Source organism: Lontra canadensis, unplaced genomic scaffold (genome assembly GCF_010015895.1).
Source record: "Lontra canadensis isolate GAN:19392208 unplaced genomic scaffold, GSC_riverotter_1.0 scaffold44, whole genome shotgun sequence".
Classification (NCBI taxonomy): domain Eukaryota; kingdom Metazoa; phylum Chordata; class Mammalia; order Carnivora; family Mustelidae; genus Lontra; species Lontra canadensis.
The window spans coordinates 13,987,175-14,004,753 of NW_022631038.1; the positions used below are offsets into that span (position 1 = coordinate 13,987,175).

General features: G+C 41.1%; 1 pseudogene; it reads left to right on the forward strand.

Moving 5' to 3' along the window:
* The first annotated feature begins 997 nt into the window (after positions 1–997).
* LOC116876181 lies at positions 998–4,591 on the forward strand (annotated as a pseudogene).
* The last annotated feature ends 12,988 nt before the right edge of the window (positions 4,592–17,579 follow it).

Sequence of the window (17,579 nt, forward strand, 5' to 3'; positions counted from 1 at the left end):
TCCTTCAGAGTTTCCCGGCCCGCAGCCGGTTTTTCTTGCCTCGCCTTCAGGATCTTTCTCCGGGGTGCCAGCCGCCACCCTCTTCCCGCCCCCGCCAAGACACCCGCCTTGCCGAGTCCCTCTCCAGGTCTAGAAGCAGCCACTGCTCGGGGCGCTGCACCTGTTCTCATCACCTGCTTGTCCTTGCTTGGGAGGGCATCTTCCCTCACACGGCGCTGGACGCGCACACACACCCGCTGCTTTGAATAGATAACTTTTTGATTGAAAATACTTGTCCGGTGTCAACAGAAATACTTGTCCGGTGTTCTGTAGCTCTTGAGTGCCAGAACTATCCACTTGCCTTACTTCTGGCCCAGCGCATGGTGTAGCCTAGTGAATGTTCTCTGTGATCTTCCGCCGCTGTTAGGTGAGGTGGGTTTTCAACGTCAATTAGGTCAAATTGCTTGAAATATCATTTTCTACTTGTTCTGCGAAAACTGGAAATTTACAATAACTGTGGGTTTCTTTCTTTTTCCCTTTCGGTTCTCAACCTCCCCGCCCCCCTTGTTTTTAAAGCTCAGACTATAGGCATAAACATCTCGAATTATTGTCTTCTTGATGAATTGACTTTTCATCATTATTATAGGTCCTCCTTGACCCATGATAAAACTTTGGGTTCTGAGGTGCCTGGCTGGCTCAGTTGGTTAAGCATCTGCCTTCCCTCAGGTCATGATCCCAGGGTCCTGGGCTTGAGCCCAGCCTGGGTCCTCCCTGCTCAGTGGGGAGCCTGCTTCTCCCTGTGCTCCCCACTTGTGTGCTCTTCTCTCAAATAAATAAATAAATAAAAATCTTAAAAAAAAAAGAAAAGAAAAACCTTTCAGTTCTGAAGTCTACTTTCATATTAGTTACATAGCCACTTCATCTTTCTTATGAATATCATTTACATGGGACATATCATCCTTTTTTTAACATTTAAAATAGAAACTTAAAAGGAAACATCAGCCTTTTCTGCCCATGGATGCTGGCGAGTAAGCATCGTAAAAGTCTCCCCTCCAACATCAGGCCTAAGTCAGAGTCTCCCAAAGAGCCTGAAGAGCTGTGGAAACTCATGAGAGCTCTGAGCTTTGAAACAACTGACGAGAGTCAGAGGAGCCATTTTGAACAACGAGGAAAGCTCACGGACTGTGTGGTAATGAGAGACCCAAACACCAAGCGGAACACAGGCTTTGGGCTGTTTGTCGGGTTTGCCACTGTGAAGGAGGGAAATGCAGCCATGAATTCAAGGCCACATAAGGGGAATGATCTCAAGAGGAGATTCTTGAAGACCTGGTGCCCACTTAACTGTAAAAAAAGATTTTTGTGCGTGGCATAAAGAAGGCACTGAAGAGCGTCATCTAAGAGATTGTTTTGAACAGTGTGAGAACATCGAAGTCATGAAACTTCATGAAATCATGACTGACTGAGGCAGTGGCAACGAGAGAGGCTTTGCTTTGTAATGCTTGGTGACCATGACTCTGTAGACAAGACTGTCATTCAAAAATACCACACTGTGAATGGCCACAACTGGGAAGTAAGGGAAGCCCTAGCTAACTAAGCACGAGATGGCTCGTGCTTCATCCAGCCAAAGAGGTGGAAGTGGTTCTGGAGACTTTGGTGGTGGCCGTGGAGGTGGTTTTGGTGGAAAAGACCACCTTGGTCATGGAGGGAACTTCAGTGGGCATGATGGCTTTGGTGGCAGTTGTGGTGGTGGCAGGTATGGTGGCAGCAGGAATGACTATGATGGATTTGGTAATGTTGGAAGCAGTTTTGGAAGTGGCGGAAGTTAGAATGAGTTTGGCAATGACAACAATCAATCTTCAAATTTTGGGCCCCTGAAAGGAGGAAATTGTGGAGGCAGAATATGCCTCTGGGATCTATGGTGGTGGAAGCTGATCCTTCGCCAAACCACGAAACCAAGGTGGCTGTGGTGGTTCCCGCAGCAGTGGTAGCTAATGGCTGTGGCAGATGGTTTCCATTCCTGCCAGGAAGCAAAGCTGAGCAGGAGAGGAGAGCCAGAGAAGCGACGTGGAAACCACTTACACCAGATCTGTGAACTCAGCCAAGCACAGTGGTAGTGGGGCCGAGCTGCTACAAAGAAGACATGTTTCAGACAATACTCAGGTGTATGGGCAAAAAACTTGAGGACCGTATTTGTAATTGTCTAACAGGTTATTTTAGTTTCTATCCTGTGGAAAATGTAAAGCATTCCAAAAAAGGTCTTTAGGGGTTTGTTGTTGTTGTTTTTGGTTTTTGGTTTTTTTTGCACCCATGCTGTTGATTGCTAAATGTAATTGTCTAATCATGACACTGAATAAATGTGTGGTTTTTTTTTAAATGTGCTGTGTAAAATTAGTCTACTTGGAGTCATCTTGGTAAACTACCCCAATAGGGTGAAGTTAGAATTCCTTCAGGGAGATGCCAGGTTCCATTTGAAATTTACTTGCAAACTGCTTGGGCACAGAAGCCATTGTCTCCACAAACTTTGGTGTTGTTGAACTGACAGTTAATGTGTTGTGACCTGGAGTTCACCATTAAAAGGGTCGCCTAAGGAAAGTCATGGAGTTTATTTGGTTATTTGGCTAGTATGATTGTTGGCACATGCTATGCAATATATCTAAATTGAATTATGGTATCAGATAAAATTATAGATGGGATTAAAGCTTGTGTATCATTCATTGTGTGTAATCAATAAGTGATTTAATATCCTCTTGATAATAATAAAAAAAAATCACTTTTGTTGACAAGTTAAGGCCACAATGGACAGCTTCACAGAACAATGGAAATAGGACAGTCCCACGACAAGAGAGTGCAAAATTTCAGCAGACAGGTTAGTACTCTTCACCTTCGTCCTCTCCCTGAGTTCCACCCACTCCATCCTCCTCATAATCCTTCTCAGGGGCAGCCATGTCCTCATGGGCCTTAGAAAAATTTCTTCTGCCATGCCTTCATCCACATACCAGTGAACAAAGGCAAGATTGCCATACAGCAGATCAACCTTGTGGTCCAGGGGAGCCCAGTCCTCAGCAATGGCTGTGGTGTTGCCCAGCAGGCACGAAGCTCACTGTACTTTAGCCAGATCTCCACCAGGTACTACAATGGGAGGCTGGTCATTAATAACAACTTGGAAGCCAGTAGGACGCTAGTCCACAAACTGGATGGTACACTTGGTCTTGATGGTGGCAATGGCAACATTGACATCTCTGGGAATCTTGTCGCCATGACACAACAGGCAGCAAGCCATGTGTTTACCACAGCAGGGGGCACATTTCCCCATCTGTTGGCTGGCTCAGAGCATGCGTCTGTGGTTTCTGCTACAGTTAGCTGTTCTTGGTAGGCTTTCTCAGCAGACATAACAGGGACACATGTGGCCGGAGAGAAGTAAATGTGGCAATAAAGGCAACAGGTTGGTCAAATCAACAAATCTGAGGGAAGCAGCGATGGAGGACACAATTTGACCTATCAGCTTACTTAGGTTAGTGCAGGTTGGGCATTCAGTATTGAGGTTTCTACAATAGATGTCATAGGTGGGCTTGTTGTCTCCCATGAAGGCACAATCAGAGCGCTCCACGGTGGGGTGGGGAGTGAGGATGGAGTTGTGGGGCTCAACTGCAGCTGTGAAAGCCCAGGGGCTAGGTAAATGGAGAACTCCAGCTTGGACTTCTCTCCATAATTGACAGGTTCTATCAGCAGGGAATTGAACCTAGAACCAGTACCACTACCAAAGCTGTGGGAAAACAAGAAGCCCTGAAAATCTGTGCCCTGGTCTGAATTTGGTCCAAGGTGAGGTCAATGATCTCCTTGCCAATGGTGTAGTGCCTAGGGCCATAGTTATTGGTAGCATCTTTCTTGCCTGGGATGAGCTACTCAGGGTGGAAGAGCTCATGGTAGGTGCTGGTACAAACTTCATCAGTGATGGTGGGCTTCGGGTCTACAAACATTGCCCTACCAACACCTGTCTCAAGGAAAGAGTCATCTCCTCCCCCAGTGGCGTCACTTGGCATCTGGCCATCAGGTTGGACACCTGTTCCAGGCAATGGAGTTCCCAGCAGTCATTGCCCATCTGCACACCAGCCAGGCCACCACAGATAGAGATGCCTGATACTTGTAGGGCTCTGCAGGGCGGAAGAAGGCAAGGGGATGGTGACAAGGACCTCTCACTGACAGACTACCAGGGATTCTGGAGGAGAAGCGGTGAGACGCAGGCCAGCCCAGAGGGCCCCAATATATCACTCTCCCTCCCTACCATGCTCTCAGCCAAGTGGCCAGAGGGTGGACACTGGACCTCACGCAAGCCTCCGCAGCCCCACCTCTGAGTCCCTGGGACGCTGGCCCCACATGGTTGTCTTGGCCTGAAGGTGTATGATGCTGCTTGGGGAGTTCAAAGGTTCAAAGGAAACTCCTCTGAAGGAGCCAGAACTAGGAAGGGGAGGGGATATCCTGGGGCCACAGAAGGGCCAGTGGGGCGAGGACGAGGATGGAGACGGCTGTTGGAAGGTTAAGGAAGGTGAAGCATCTGCCCTGTCCTCAGTGGGCTTCAGGGGGTGTGTCAGGTAGGCAAAGCCCAGGTGACTAGAGGCACCAGGTAAAGCAAGTCATGGGCAGAGTCTTGGGAGGGCAGACCCTCCAGCTCTGTCATGTCCCTGGGCCCCGGACCCTCTATTTCAATTTATATCTATGTAAAGTGACAGCATATAATTGGGTCTTGTTTTTTCATGTTATCCATTTTGACAGGCTCCATCTTTTGAGTTTTCAGATCATTCCCATTTAATGTGACTATACAGATGGTGAAATTCGAGTCTCCTGTCTTGCTATTTGTTTTCTGTTTGTTCCATCTTTGTTCCAATGTTTTCATCTTCTTTTGGGCTCTTAGGATTCCATTTTGTCTCCCCTGTTAGCTTACTTTATATTCCTGCCTTTTTTTTTTAGCTCTGAGTTTACAACAGGCATCTGTAACTTGTCACAGTCCACCTTCAGATACGAGTCTGTCACCTGACGTATAGTGTAAGGACTGTAGAGCAGCACACTTCCATTTCCCCTCCCAGCTTTGTGCTCCTGTGGTCAGATCCCTTGTTTTGCGTTGTAACTCCTGACTCTGCAGACTGCCCAGCTACTTCCAGGCTTTTGGAAAGTGCTCTGATGGTGTTGCCTTTAAAAAAATTAGAAGTGCAAGGGCTCCTGGGTGGCTCAGTGGGTTAAGCCTCTGCCTTTGGCTCGGGTCATGATCTCAGGGTCCTGGGATCGAGCCCCACATCGGGCTCTTTGCTCAGTGGGGAGCCTGCTTCCCGCCCACCCCCACGCCTGACTCTCTGCCTACTTGTGATCTGTCTCTCTAAAATAAATAAATAAATAAATAAATAAATAAATAAATAAATAGAAGTGCAAATATCCTCTAAAAAAACAATTCCATGTCTTGGACTCTAATATATAAAGACATAAAGAGAGATATACAAGGATGCCTATTTACCTTAGCATTTTTGTAAAACCAAAAAAAGAGGAAAATGTGAGTGTTCATGGAGAAATGGTAGAAAAAATTCTAGTCCCTTGTAGTTTAGAGTATAAGGCAGCTGGTTTTGGAAAGATGTCTATCATATACTAAGTAAAAGAAGCAAGTTACAGAGTAATATCCCATGTTTGTAAACAATTATAAACATGATTTTATCCATAGATGTAAAGGAAGTTTCTAGAAAGACAATAATAATAGCAAACACTAATAGCATACTTAAGCATGCAAGTTCATTTAATCCTTGCCACAGCCTTGTAAGGAATATTATTATTATTATTATTATTAGTCCCATTTTACAGATGAGGAAACTGAGGCACAGAGTGGTTAACAACTTGCCTTAGGGTCACTTGCCAATGTGGCAGAACTGGGATTCAAACCCTGGTTATCTGGCTCTCAAGTGTTATCCTGACTCACTAAGCACCAATTTTGAGTATCAGGTGAGCTGATGAAGAGGAAGGAGAAAATAACAACTTTATTTAGTTACCTGGACTACTGTTGTCTGGAATATGGAGAAAGGCTTTCTAGAAAAAGTAATGGTGTGAAAGCCAGATGAGATTAGGATTTTGCTACAAGGAACTGACTCGTGGAGAGGGTACTTTCACTGTGGCACTTCATGAGAAATACCAAGGCTTATTCCTGGCACATTTCCAACATTACCCCCTTCTTTTCTCAAAAAAGATTAAAGGACTTAAACTTCTGCTTGGAAAGCCCCAGAGGTGAGTGTGCTGGTTTTGGAAGCACTTTGAACAATAGAATGCCCATGTTAACACATTAAACCTACTAGCAAAAAAAGAGCTTAATTAAAAAAAAACAAAATTACTCTTTGGAGACTCTATTCCTATATTCACAGAAGTATCACTCACATAATTCAAATATTTTATAAATATTAATGTAGAATACCATTTGTTAACAAAATCCACTAAAATGGACATGAAGATGTCCTCTTTCCTATAAAAACAACATTATTATTAGGAACATGAAAGTTATTTCAAATACTGTTTTTTTCTCTTAAGCGAAGGACGTACATATTACAGTCAGGTTGTTCATCATTTACAGAAACTAGTTTAAACGTTGCTTATGATTTAAGAAACCCCACATTTACCAGCACATGTACAATTAAATTTTGGTTATATGTAATAAATAAAAATACATTTTAGGCAAAAGATATTTTACTATATAGTGAAGTTAAATGTTTCTGATTTTAAAAAGTAATCAGCTCACAATGAATTGTACTTACTTGTACTAAGGAAAAACAAAGTACATTGTGCAAATACAGGAATCATAGGTTTATATGAAAACTCTTCTATATGGATAGTGTGCGTCTCACCCTGGAAATCCCCACCACTTCCCACTTCTGCAAGAACTCTTCAGTTTTCAGAATCAAAAAGGTAACATAAAAATGTAGCTATCATTTTTGTTTCTAATGGATGGCTTTTAAGTCTTATATTACAGTTTAATGTAATATTTTAATCTTAATGTAACATTTTAATCTTCATTTAAGCAGCAGCAAAAAGACATGATCTTCTTAACGAAATCCTTATTTTTTGACATGGTGGTATCAAATAGTTACTGTTACTGTGGTAAGGAGCTAAGGAGAATACATTTAAAAAGCGAAGTTATTAAATAAGTGTAGGGCTTTACAAATCTTTCTTGCAGTGAAAACTTACTAATAAACACAAACGTTTTCCTTACCTACCCTGTTATGCTCTGCTCTTCTTCTCATCTTGCCCATAAAACACTTTTTAAGCAAAAGTAAGGCATTGATAAATGAGTGTTGATTCAGAGATAAATTAAGGCACAATACTATCCGTAACGATACCTGAACAGAACACGAGCATTTATGAGAAATTTTGAACTGTACACATGGAAACCTATCTTGCTTGCTTTGGTAGACAAGACTTTTTTTTTTTTTTTTAGTTCTATGGATTTGGTATTCAAAATAAATGAATTTCTGAACTGAACTGTAAAACTAGTCGTTATCACTATTATTTGGATATTTTGCTATAGATAAAATGGTTTCAAGTGAAACAGAGAGAGAATTTCTATTTCCTCTACTTCCTTTCTTCTTAATCCTACTTTAATCATTCGAGGGACAAAGCAGCTGTATGTCCCTTACATATGAACACAAGGACAGGTACTCTCCTATATGCCGATGGCCACTTCTGCTTTCAGACTGGTCAGGTTCAGACTGGCCATAATAGACAACTCACGCTTCCATCTAGATGGAGACAGAACAGTTTCTTTTCAGCAATACTTTTATTGAAGTAGATCACACATCAAGTGTACAGCGTGGCCAATTATCATGAAATGAAGATGTACGTGGAGCCAGCACCCAAATCATGAAGTAGAACAGAACCCCCAAAGCCCCTGTAATCATTCCCCCCTCATCTTTCTTGATAGATTTAATTAGAATACCAGTGATTCATTTTGTCTGCTTTAGGGCTTTATATAAATGGAGTCTGCACCGTAGTATTATCTTGTGCATAATTTTTTTTAAAAGATTTTATTTATTTATTTGACAGAGAGAGATCACAAGTAGGCAGAGAGGCAGGCAGAGAGAGGAGGAAGAAGCAGGTTCCCTGCTGAGCAGAGAGACCGATGCGGGGCTCGATCCCAGGCTGAGATCATGACCTAAGCCAAAGGCAGAGGCTTTAACCCACTGAGCCACCCAGGCACCCCTTGTGCATAGTTTTTGCTCGTGTTTGTGGGAGTCGTCTAGCTCATGACTGCATGATTTCCGTTGTATGGAATAGATCCCTTTTCAGTTGTCATTTTACTGGTGAAGGACATTTGGGTTATTTCTCGTGTTGGTGGAATTAGGTTACTGATATTTAGTTTAAGAGTTTTCATATTGAAGAGATTGGCCCGTCGTTATCCTTTTTGAATTGGGTCAATTTATGGTGTCGGGATGTTGCTGGGCAAGACTGTGAAATATATGGAAAAACTCTGAAAGGATGTGTAAGAATGCCTTTATTTTCTTTTTAAACATTTGGTAGAACTCACTGAAGAAGCCATATGGGCATTGGGGTTTCTTTGTGGCATAGTTTGAAGTCACAAGGTTAGATTCTTTAATAGATCTAGAACTACTGAGATTTTGTTTCTTCTTGTGTTGGTTTTTTAAAGTTTTTGTTTTTTTAAAGAAGTCTCCATGCCCAACATGTAGCTTGAACCCACAACCTTGAGATCAAGAGTCACATGTTCTACTGACTGAGCCAGCCAGGTGCCCCTTTGTGTTGGTAACAGGAATATGTCCTTCCATCTTAACTTTTTAATTTTATTGGTATGTAGGATCATTTTCCTTTTGCTTGAATAATTTCTTACAGTTTTTCATTAGGTGCGGGTCTGCTGATAAAAAATTGTGGTTTTGGGGGAGGTGTGTGTGCAAGTGTTGTCTAAAAATATCTTAGTTCACTTTCATTGTAAAAGGTATTTTTGCGGAGTATAGAATTCTAGGGTAGCAGTTATTTTCTTTCAGCATTTTATTTATTTATTTAATTTTTATCTTAAGTAGGCCTCACACCCAATGTGATCACGACCCAGAGATCAAGAGTCGCATGCGCCACCCACTGGGCCAACCAGGTGCCCCTCTTTCAGCTTTTTAAAGATATCATTCTTTTGTTTCTATTGGTAAGTAAACTATCAGTCTTATAATTGCTGCTTTTCGGATTTTCTCTTTGTATTTGGTTTTCAGCAGGTTTACTGTGACATATGTAGACTTAGTTTTCTTGGAATCTATCCTGGTTTGTGGTTCGTTGACCTTCGTGATGGTTCATCAGTTTGAAAGGACTCTTGGCCATTTTGCTTTTCAAATAATATTTCTACCCATTCTTTCTTTTCTCCTTCATATGACTTTTGCTCTCTTTTCTGTGTTTTGCATTTAAAAAAAAAAAATCTGTGCCGCTTCCCGTTTCCGGTTCTGCACACAGGGAGTTGCCACTCTGTCCTAACAACAAGTGAAAGTCCAGACACACTGAAAAATCAACAAATCTTCTCAAATCCATAAGCGAAGTGAGGTCACAGGGCACACTGCTGCCCCCCCCCCCCCCGCCAAGTTAGAAACTGACAGGCAAACACAGAGAATCCCAAGTTACCAGCTCAGAAACTCGTGAGCTGAAATTGCCTGGGAACCAGTGCTGGGCAGGAAAACCCCAACGGCAATCGATGAATTGCTGAAGCCTCAGAGGGGGCAGGTCTGAGCGTAAAAACTCTAGGAGGACCCAGTTGTAGAGGGCTCCCCCTACTTTTGTAAGTTTTACTTTCAGGAGCTCAACCAGGTCCTCACAGTAAATATCAGAGAAATCTCCCGTGCTTCTGGCAGAGGGAGAGGAAAAGGAACCATTTTGAACTGGTTTTTCTGAACAAGGCCTGCCCTCAGGGGAAACTATTTAGCCAGAGCCTAACCTGATGGGTCTTATCAGAGCCTAACTAACCTGGTGAAGGGGGTTATCAAATTCCAGCCTACTCTCACCCACCTGTCCCCCTAAGGGGGAGAGAAAAACTGAGAAACGCTTGTTAAGTTCACAGTCCAGGGGCACAGGCTTGCAAAAGGCTGAGGCCTTAATCGTAGAGGCATGGAATATTGGCTGCCTCCTGCACACCTTACTGCCACATTATTAAAGTTCTATTTACAGTAGTTCCATTTACGCAGCACACAGTATCTGGCTATCAAGGAAAAATTGCAAGGCATACCAAATGGCAAAAATATAATTTGAAGAGACAAAACAAGCAGCAGAACCAGGCATGGCAGGGATGTGGGCATTACAGACAGGGAGCTGAAAATCAACTATGACGGATGTGCTAAGGACTCTAATGGATGAAGCAGACAGCATGCAAGGACAGACGAGTGCTGTAAGCAGAGAGATGAAAATCCCAAGAAAGAACCAAAAAGGAACACTGGAGATGAAAAACACTGCACAGAAAGGGAGAATGCCTTTAATGGGCTTATTAATAGATTGGATATGGCTGAGGAAAGAATCTCTGAACTTGACGATATCTCAACAGAAAACTTCCAGAAATGAAAAGCAAACCGAAAACACTGGGCGGGGGTGGGGGTGGGTGGGGGTGGGGAGGGGAACAATAGCCCAGAACACAATATCCAAAACTCCGGGACAACTAAAAACTTATGCGTGATGGGCATACCAGAAGGAGAAGAAAGGGAGAAAGAAAACGGAAGAAATCTTTGAAACAATAATGACTGAGGATTCCCCCAAATTAATATTAGACACCAAACCACGGGTCTAAGAATCCCAGAGAATGCCAATCAGCATAAATGCCAGAAAAAATACATATAAGCATATTATTTTCAAATTACAGAAAGTCAAAGATAAAGAAAAAGTCCTGAAAGACAGAGGGGGAAAAATGTCTTACCTACAGAGATAAGAACTACTTCCAACTTCTCCTCAGAAACCATGCAAGTAAGAGAAGAGTGCAGAGACGAAAAGTGTTGAGAGAAATAACTAACTTAGAACTCTGTAACCTGTGAAATTACCCTTCAAAAGTGAAGGAGAAATAAAGACTTTCTCAGGTAAACAAAAATTGAATGTATTTGTTGCTACCAGACTTGCTTTACAAGAAATGTTAACAGAGAGAAGGCAAATAATATTGGTCAGAAACTCAGATTTATATGAAGAAAGGAAAACCATTAAAGAAAGAATAAGTGAAGGTAAAATAAAAACGTTTTCTTTTCTGACTCTAAAAGATAACAGTGTTTTCTTTTCTTTTTTTTTTTTTTAAGATTTTATTTATTTATTTGACAGACAGAGATCACAAGTAGGCAGAGAGGCAGGCAGAGAGAGAGGAAGGGAAGCAGACTCCCTGCTGAGCAGAGAGCCCGATGTGGGACTCGATCCCAGAACCCCGGGATTGTGACCTGAGCCGGAGGCAGAGGATTTAACCCACTGAGCCACCCAGGGGCCCCAATAACAGTTTTTTCAAAATACATCATTTATTATGATTTATGTATGCTTATGTATGCTTTGTTTGATTTATGTATGCTTATGTATATATTATATGTATATGCTAATATATGCTTATATATAAGTGAAATGAATGACAGCATAATACAAGGAATGAAAGGAATTAGGATTTTTTTGTTATTATAAGTTATTTACACTACCTTTGAAGCATTCTAGTGTTCTGTGAGATTGGACTTGGATTAGCTGTAGATATATATTAGAAACTCTGATTAAAAACAGAAAATTGATATGCTAAGAAAGGAAAGAAAATGGAATCATTTAAAATTATAATTTAAAACCACAAAAAGAAAAACAAGACAAAATATGGACAAAGAGCAAAATGAACAAATAGAAAACATAACAAATATGGTAAATATTAATCAACTATATCAATGCTTTGAACCTCAATGATCTTAAATGTACCAGTCAAAAGAGAGTCTCAGAGTAGATAAAAAAACAAGACCGAACTATTTGTTATCTACCAGAAACCTACTTTAAAAACACATAAAGATTAAACGTAAATAAATGGAGAAAGATATACCATGCTAACACCAATTAAAAAAAGCAAGAGTAGCTGTATTAATTTCAGACAGAGCAGACTTCAGACAAAAGAGTTATCAGGGATAAAGAGGGGCATTATGTAATAATAAAGGGGTAAATTCTTTAAGAAGACCTAACAATCCTAAGATGGTATGTGCCTAACAACTGAGTGTCAAAATATGTGAAGCAAAAACTGATAGAACTGCAAGGAGAAATAGATGAATCTGAAATAAGTCAATTGGAGAAAGACAACTATCATATGATCTCCCTGATATGAGGAAGTCGAGAAGCAACATGGGGGTTTGGGAGGTAGGAAAAGAATAAAGGAAACAAGATGGGATTGGGAGGGAGACAAACCATAAGAGACTCTTAATCTCATAAAACAAACTGAGGGTTGCCGGTGGGGAGGGGGGTTGGAAGAGGGTGGTGGGGTTATGGACATTGGGGAGGGTATGTGCTATGGCGAGTGCTGTGAAGTGTGTAAACCTGGCGATTCACAGACCTGTACCCCTGAGGCTAATAATACATTATATGTTAAAAAAAAAAAAGAAATAGATGAATCTGTTATTACAGTTGGAGACCTCAACTGTCTCAAAAATGGACATAAAATCAGTATGGACATAGTTGAACTCAATAATATCATCTATCAACTGGATATAATTGACATCTGTAAACTACTTCATCCAGTGACAGCAGAAAACACATTCTTCACAAGCTCACACGGAACATTCACCAAGATAGACCATATTCTGGGCCATAAAACACATTTTAACAAATTCAAAAGAATGGAAATCAGAAAATGTCAGCTCTCAGATCACAATGGAATTAAACTAGAAATCAGTAACAGAAAGATAAGTGGAATATCCCAAAATATGTGAAGACTAAAAAAAATTCTACATAATGCATGGGGTCAAAGAAGAAATCTCAAGAGACAGTACAAAATATTTTAAACTAAATGAAAATGAAAACACAGCTTATTAAAATTTGTAGGAGCAGCAAAACAGTACTTGGTGGGAAACTTAAAGCACTGAATACACAGATCAGAAAAGGAAGATCTAAAATCAGTCACCTAAGCTTCTACCTTAAGAAACTACAAAAAGGGGGTACTTGGGTGGCTCAGTGGGTTAAGCCTCTGCCTTCGGTTCAGGTCATGATCTCAGGGTCCTGGGATCATGACCTGAACCGAAGGCAGAGGCTTAACCCGCATCGGGCTCTCTGCTCAGCAGGGAGCCTGCTTCCCACTCCCCCTCTGCCTGCCTCTGTGCCTACTTGTGATCTCTCTCCCTCTGTCAAATAAATAAATAAAATCTTAAAAAAAAAAAAAGAAACTACAAAAAGAACAAATTAAATCCAAAGTAAAAGAAGAAAGAAACAATAAGAGTTAGAACCACATACAAACCAAAAATAATGAAACTGAATACAGGAAATCAACAGAAAAAATAAACATAATCAAAAGCTGGTTCTTTGAAAAGATCAATAAAACCAGGAGGCCACTAGCCAGGCTAACTAAGAAAAACAGAGAGAGAGAGAGAAAAGACACAAATTACTACTATCAGAAATGAAAGAGGATGTGGACATCACTACAGAGCCCATGGACATTAAAAGGATAATAATAAAGGAATACCATGAACAACTCTATGCACACACATTTGACAATTTAGATGAAATGGACCAATTCCAGGGTGCCTGGCTGGCTCAGTTGGCAGAGCATATGACTCTTGATCTTGGGGTGGTGAGTTCAAGCCCCATGTTAGGTGTAGGGATTACTTACATAAAAAAGAAGACACTAATCAATTCCTTGATACAATCTGCCAAAACTCAGAATCAGAATAGGCCTATATTTATTAAAGAAATTGAATCAAAATACTAAGAACTTTTCAAAATAGAAAGCACTAGGTCCAGATGTGTTCACTGATAAATTCTTATCAAAATTTAAAGAAGATATTATACCAATTTTCTGCGGTCTTTCAGAAGATAGAAACTGAGAGAATACTTAACTCATTCTCTGAGACCAGCATTATCCTAATACTAAAACTAGACATACACATTACAAGAAAACTACAGACCAGTATGTCCCATGAACAGACCCCCACACAGTCAAAAATCTGCATATAACCTTTGATTTCCCTCAAATCTAAGTCCACTATTGACTGAAAGCCTTACCAATAATATAAACAGTTGACTAACACATATTTTGTATGTTACATGTATAATATGCCATATTCTTACAATATAGTAAGCTAGAGAAAAAACAATTTTATTAAGAAAATCGTAAGGAAGAAAAAATACATTTATAGCTCTAGACTGTAAAAGAATTCCACATATAAGTGGACTTGTGCAGTTCAAGCCCATGTTGTTCAAGGGTCAAGTGTAATTGAATCCTGGCTCGCCCTAAGATACCACCTTCCCTGCTAAGCTTCAAAGTGGAGGCTTTTCATTTTTGTTCTCAAAACTTCTGTACCTTACAGCCTGGAGGTAGGACAGGTATCTTATTTGCTTTTCATTTTTACTCCCCAAAGAAGTATCTTTCCAGTTCACCTACTTGAATATTTTCACTAAAACGTATTTTTAAAATTTTATTGGGACCCATCCCTCGCACTATTATTCACTTCCCCCCTCACTCCAGTATTTCCTTTCTCCCCTGCTCCAGTTTGGATTCTATGGTTCATCGCTATAATCATTGCTTCACAAGTAGCTTTAAAGTCCTTGTCCTTTCTCCTCCTCTTAAGCATCTAGAAAAACCCAGCCCTGTTTATACTTCTCTGATATTTCACACCTGCTCTTGAATAGTTGCTCCTGGCTGGAGAAAAAGAATTCACTTGTGTTAACTAGCTTTCTTTAAATTCACAATTACTGTTCTCAAATGGGCTTTCAAAATTGCTTAGCAATCCTGCAATTCCCTCAGTAATTCATCCTGCCATTCACAGAGACAACCATGTTTTCTTCTTTCTCCTCAAACATTTAACACTTTCCATATGCCAGCCCAGTTGAGTTCCATGCTTCATACTTCACTGAGAAAATAGAAGGAATTAAGTGGAAACCCCCTAATCTTCCCACCACGAAATCTACCCAATTACCTCCACGTGCATCTGTTCTCTGCCTTCTCCCCTATTATAATGGAAGCCAGTCCCTCCATTTGTTCTCTGAATCTCAACCTCTCTCGCCTTCCCAAGGACTTTGGTTGCACAATTTTTGCTTGTTACTGCTGCTGCATCATCATCCTCTTTCATTTTACTGGCTTATTCTCATTCGCGAACACGACTGATTTCTTCTATTACAAAATAAGACTTAAAAAACCCTAAAATGACCTGTTATTTTCTAGCTGCCAGTAGCTCTGCTCCCTTTCATGGCAAAATGTCTTAAAAGAGCTGTCATCTCTAGTCAGTCTCTCTTTCACCCACTCCAATCAGGTTTGCAGTCTCATCAATGCACTGAAACTACTGTTGAGGTTATCTTCCAGTGGGTTTCAGATCCAACCTCATCTCTACCTGTGAGTAGAAATTGACCTTCCTTAGAAGGTTCTTTGCTGGGGCACCTGGGTGGCTCAGTGGGTTAAGCCTCTGCCTTCGTCTCTGGTCATGATCTCAGGGTCCTGGGATCGAGCCCCACATCGGGCTCTCTGCTCAGCAGGGAGCCTGCTTCCTCCTCTCTCTCTGCCTGCCTCTCTGCCTACTTGTGATCTCTGTCAAATAAATAAATAAAATCTTATTAAAAAAAAAAGGTTCTTTGCTTCCATGAAACCACTCTCTTGGTTTCCCTCCTATCTCACTGTATATTCCTTCCAATTCTTCTAGTAGTTGTTCTTGCTCTGTTGGATTTAAGTATGGGGAGTGTCCCAGGGTTCAGATTTGGATCCTCTTCTCCACGGTTCCTCTCTCCCCAGGCCATCTCATATAGTCCCATGGCTTTATCCAAATATTGATGACTCCATAGTCTAGCCTGAGATCCATTTAACTTTAAAAAAATTTTTTTATTAACATATAATGTATTATTAGCCCCAGGGGAACAGGTCTGTGAATCGCCAGGTTTACACACTTCACAGCACTCACCACAGCACATACCCTCCCCAATGTTCATAACCCAACCACCCTCTTCCTACCCCCTTCCCCCAAGCAACCTTCAGTTTGTTTTGTGAGATTAAGAGTTTCTTATGGTTTGTCTCCCTCCTGATCCCATCTTGTTTCATTTTTTCCTTCCCTACCCCTCAAGCCCACCACATTGCCTCTCAAATTCTCCATATCAGGGAGATCATAAGATAATTGCCTTTCTCTGATTGACTTATTTCGCTGCAGCATAATACCCTCTACTTCCATCCATGTCATTGCAAATGCCATTTCATTTCTTTTGATGGCTGCATAGTATTCCATTGTGTGTGTGTGTGTGTGTGTGTGTGTGTGTGTGTGTGTGTGTGTGTATACACACCACATCTTCTTTATCCATTCATCTGTTGATGGACACATAGGTTCTTTCCATAGTTGGCTATTGTGGACATTGCTGCTATAAACATTTGGGTGCATGTGCCCCTTCGGATCACTACATTTGTATCTTTAGGGTAAATACCCAGTAGTGCGATTGCTGGGTTGCAGGGTAGCTCTATTTTCGACTTTTTGAGGAACTTCCATGCTGTTTTCCAGAGTGGTTGCACCAGCTTGCATTCCCACCAACAGTGTAGGAGGGTTCCCCTTTCTCTGCATCCTCGCCAGCATCTGTCATTTCCTGAATTGTTAATTTGAGCCATTCTGACTGGTGTGAGGTGATATCTCATCGTGGTTTTGATTTGTATTTCCCTGATGCCGAGTGATGTGGAGCACTTTTTCATGTGTCTGTTGGCCATCTGGATGTCTTCTTTGCAGAAATGTCTGTTCATGTCCTCTGCCCATTTCTTGATCGGATTATTTGTTCTTTGGGTGTTGAGTTTGATAAGTTCTTTATAGATTTTGGACACTAGCCCTTTATCTGATATGTCGTTTGCAAATATCTTCTCCCATTCTGTCAGCTGTCTTTTTGGTTTTGTTGAGTGTTTCCTTTGCTCTGCAAAAGCTTTTGATCTTGATGAAGTCCCAATAGTTCATTAGATAACTAACTTCTTCCTTAACATTTCCATAGGTAGCGCTCAGAGATCTTGAATTTAATCTATCTAGAACAAAAATGTAGATTAACCCCCCAAACTTGTTCTTTACTTCCTCACTATTGTCAGCACCCATTATTTTATTCTGTTATTGCGGTCAGAAATCTCAGCAACATGTTTGGTTTACCCCTTTCCTTCCCTCTTCACACTCAAACTGTCAGGCCAGTTCTGCTTCCAACTATGTTGCAGATCTGATCCTTTCCCTCCATTTTCGCTCAGGCTGCCATCCTCTCTTGCTTAGGCTACTGCATTCAATAGCTTCTGCCTTCAGCCTTTACTCATCTCCTTTTCAAAAGCATCTTACAAAGCACAAGTATATCCAATATAAATTGGATTAAGCCATTCTACTATTCAATTACTATTCAACTATTCAAAGGCTCCCCTTTCTAACTTCTAATCATAGTGTACAAAGCTCTCTATGATCTGGCTATATCCA